At 35.2% G+C, this 4,464-nt stretch overlaps 1 pseudogene; it reads right to left on the bottom strand.

Annotated features, from left to right (window-relative positions):
- Window positions 1-2,790: 2,790 nt before the first annotated feature.
- Window positions 2,791-3,099, bottom strand: LOC102486796 (10 kDa heat shock protein, mitochondrial pseudogene; annotated as a pseudogene).
- Window positions 3,100-4,464: the final 1,365 nt, after the last annotated feature.

The following is a 4,464-nucleotide window of genomic DNA, read 5'->3' on the forward strand; positions in this document are numbered from 1 at the left end:
GCCCCGATGTGGAGCATTCAGTCACCTATAAGCATAGCAGCTTCGCTAGCAAAATGGAAGGAATAGTGGCAGGAACTATACCTGATGACTTAAGAAAGGTACAAATCATGAGAGGCTTTGAGCCTTATTTTGTAAAGTTCAAATTTTTTCTTTAAAATTATTAAAAGGCAGAACCAGCAGATTGTGAAACGGTTTTGTTACTGGATTCCCATGTAATTGACCACAGTACAAGTCCCAGTGTCTTAAATCTCATGCTGTATACCTGTGTGTGTGTGTCCAAAGTCCCAAGAGGAGAATGGAGGAGAAGGGATTGTGGTGTGGCCATCACCCTGGGAGGTGATTTCTTGCTTCATGAACTATACCTGATGACTTAAGAAAGGTACAAATCATGAGAGGCTTTGAGCCTTATTTTGTAAAGTTCAAATTTTTTCTTTAAAATTATTAAAAGACAGGACCAGCAGATTGTGAAACGGTTTTGTTACTGGATTCCCATGTAATTGACCACAGTACAAGTCCCAGTGTCTTAAATCTCATGCTGTATACCTGTGTGTGTGTGTGTGTCCAAAGTCCCAAGAGGAGAATGGAGGAGAAGGGATTGTGGTGTTGCCATCACCCTGGGAGGTGATTTCTTGCTTTCTGTGTCTCTGTTTTTCCAGTGAGTGTATGTGCCCTATAGCAAAAACCTCTCTTAAAATAAATAAATAAAAGTAACCTAACCATTACTGATAACATTTAGAGTTAAGAAAAACACCTAAATGATTGTCAGAATAATTTCATTAGAAAGTATTATTATAAACTTCAACTAAAGTCAGAAGAAAACATGCAATAAGTTTAGAACATAAAACACACAGAGTTTGACTGTTTGGGAAATGAAAAAGAGGCAAAGATGAATCTTAAATTAATCTTGAATTTCTTGCTTGGTTGACTGGAAAAATCATGGTATTATCACAAATGTCCAGGCTAGGAATAGATTTGATGAAATGATGAGGAAGTTTAGGTGTGACACATTTGGAATGTCTGTGTGGAGGCAGTCAGGAGACACTTTTATAAATAATCCTGAAGCTCAAGCAAGTTTTTTTCTAGAAAATATTGATTTGGAAACCATTTGATAAAGTAATGATTTTACATTGTTAGTCTTTAAGCAATGTATTTCATAACTATCTGGGTAGACAGTAACACTTTTTTTATACCCGTTCACAGTCCAGTAGAAAGTTAAAATCTTACTCCTACATTACCTCGTATCCAAGCACATGTCCCATATCTACATATAGAGCCTTACATCTCACCCACACATCCAAATTCACACCACACAGTAGGATATATATGATGTTCAAGAGTTATGTAAGACTCATGAGCCAATGGCACATTTTTCTCTTAAATTTTCTATTTAGAAAAAAATAGGTCAAAGTGCTAAATATTTCAAATTTACAAAATATTAAAATGTCCAAAGTCAGAGATGTATTTCACCTGAAACGTATACAAGATGATGGAATTTTAATAATAGAGGTTAGTTCTACAAAGAGTGACTCATTCAACAGACTAATGAGAGGCTGTGAATTCCTCATGTAAGAAAGTGTCAGAACGGGTCCTGAAATTTTTTTCTCATCACTAACTTTCAAGATTTAATTAGAGAATTATTTAAACAATGTCTTTCTTATTGTATAATTAATATTGTTGATGTGAATTTTGGATAAAGCACATGTATTTTTTGTGCATTAGATGTATTAACTTAACATGATAGCCATGTGCAGAAATTGACTTTCTAAAATATCAAGGAAAACATGATTTCAAATTATTGTTGGGTTAGTTGATCTATATTATGATAGCCACACATTATGGGTATAAATGTCTCTTCCTTTTTTAACCATACTTTCAATAATGTCTGGGAAAGCAGTTTTACTTTAACAGTAGAAACTGTACATGCATCATAAACAGAAATGTATTATGAATGGGTTGAAAGTACTTTTACAAATTCCATTATCAATTATTTGCACTTGGAATTCACGCACGGTGTATTTCATAATAGGTATATAAATTGAAAATTTATTTGGCCTTAAATCTAATGCTTAAGCTCAATGAACATTGCAACAAAATAAATCAACATATTTTTCTATTTGAAATAGCATCTATTCATTGAATTCACCTTTGGTTTTATTTAGCATCATCACAGTTGCTTGATTTTAGATTTGCTTTAATCGCACATCCTCTATCACTCTCACACACATTCTCAACTACACACAAGTGCATCACTCACATGCACACACATACTCACATTCATGCATGTGTTCTCTCTTAAACACATATGCACAAAGAAAAGACACAATACACATATTTGAAGTTTTCTTTCTCTTGCTATTGTACTCAAACTTACAATATTTGAGACATATCACAATTGATAATTCTGCCCCAGTAATGAACAATTATTAAATAAAAATAGCAACTACACTTAATCCTTCAATCTTGCTGACAAAATCCACATGACAACCGAAAAAAACCATTAAATGAACTTTTTAGCTATCTATAATGTTTTGATCAAAGATCAATGCATTATATTAATAAATAATTCTTCATTTTTTTTCAAAGTCTACTTTTAACCCTTTCATTATACAGTCAAGGAAAAGCTCCTTTGAATGTTAAAATATATAGCAGGAAATAGTTCTTCAACAATCACCAAAATGTCTCAAGTTTATCAAACAGCTTTAATTTAAATGCAATGTATTAGAAGCCACCATTTCACAACTTCAATGGAATGGACAGGTTCATGTGATGCCATTTCAATAGTGATTTATTTCAACCTACATATTTTCCAAGAGTGTCACCATCTCTAAGTAAGAAATGATCCTTGTCATCTAGAACTACTTTGATACCTCCATATTCTGGAAAAAGAACTTTATCTCTGACTTTCATGCTAGCTGATTGAATCTCTCCACCCTTTCCTTTAGTGCCAGATTCAACAGCTCTTACTGTTGCTTGCAATACTTTTCCTTGAGCCTTTCCTGGAAGCATAATGCTTCCTTTGGTTATTGTTTTGGCAGGACTTCTTTCAACCAATACTTGGTCAAAGAGTGGAAGGAAATTCCTAAATGCCTGTCCTGCCATGATTCCCACAGATGCAGCTTGTACTCTGATCTCATGCTGCCTTGGCTTACAATTTTGAGTCACTCAAATGAAGCAGAAAGTGGCCAGCCAGGCCACCTGCAAGATAAACAGCACAACTCAGCAACTGAAGGCCAGCTAATGAGAGGAGGAGACTCAGCAGCTGAAGCCTAGCTAATGAGGAGGTCATCACAGTCCAAGGATAAGGGAAGCTGAATTTTGAATTCCTTATGGTGTATAACTGTTGCAGCCATTCCCCTCATGCCATCCATCACCTATGCCTACATGCTTATCATGTTAACCTCCCCTGTTAGAAACAATACACCCGCTTACCCCACCCCAAAAGGGGGCCCAAAGTTTGGAATCTTAACTCCTCTGGGTCCACCAGCACTCTCCAAGTGGAAAAAAAAAAAAAAAGCCACCAATTCTCCATGAGTTTAAAAACATTACTTCCTTGGAAATTTTTATTCCTTTTTCATGAAGTTTATTTATTTATTTATTTTTTCTGAGAGGTTTTTTGCTATAGGGCACTTGTGCTTGCCAGAAAGACAGAGACAGAGACAAAAAGCAAGAAATCACCCTCTGGAGGGATGGCAATGCCGCAATCCCTTCTCCTCCATTCTCCTCTTGGGATCTTGGGCACGCACACACATGTGCCAGGTGTAAGTTTAAGCCTCTAGGTTCGGGACTCGAACCATGGTCTACTACATGGGAGTCCAGAGACATAGCCATTACACCAACTGCTGGTCCCAGAAGTCCATTTCTTTTTGGCAAGGTACATACAGAAAAAGTAAGTAACAATCTAAATTGATTGACACCTATTTTGCCCAGTAATAACCTGTTCTATATAACAAACCTCATTAGTTTGTTTTTGATAATTTAATTCTAAAAATATTGGGTTATCAGAAAAGTCATGACACTTTTTTTTTTTGCTTAGAAAAACATAGAAAAAATACATCATGACTTCTACAAGAACCCAATAATTCATTTTACCATAATTTATCAAATTAAACAAACTGAAGCACCTGTGGTTAAGTGACAATATTCAAATATGAAACTAACCACTTGCTTTTAAATTTAGAGGTCTTTTTTAGTCTCTCGCAGAGATAAGAGAATATACAGAAAGCAAATTTTTCAATATTATTTTAAAAATCCATGTAGTTCACATAATTTCACAGCTGTTCAAATATAGAAAGCTAAAGCTATTCCCTGGTGGATTAAGCATATTCTGTCCTAACTGGCCTACCTGGCTCAAAAGAATCATTATCCACCAATAATAACCTTGGAGAAAAATACAGAGGTAGCTGGAGTGTGAGAGGCAGTTCAATTCAATTTAATACCTGTAGTTTGGACAGTATACACTTTTGA

Source organism: Tupaia chinensis, unplaced genomic scaffold (genome assembly GCF_000334495.1).
Source record: "Tupaia chinensis unplaced genomic scaffold, TupChi_1.0 Scaffold000606_1, whole genome shotgun sequence".
Lineage (NCBI taxonomy): Eukaryota > Metazoa > Chordata > Mammalia > Scandentia > Tupaiidae > Tupaia > Tupaia belangeri.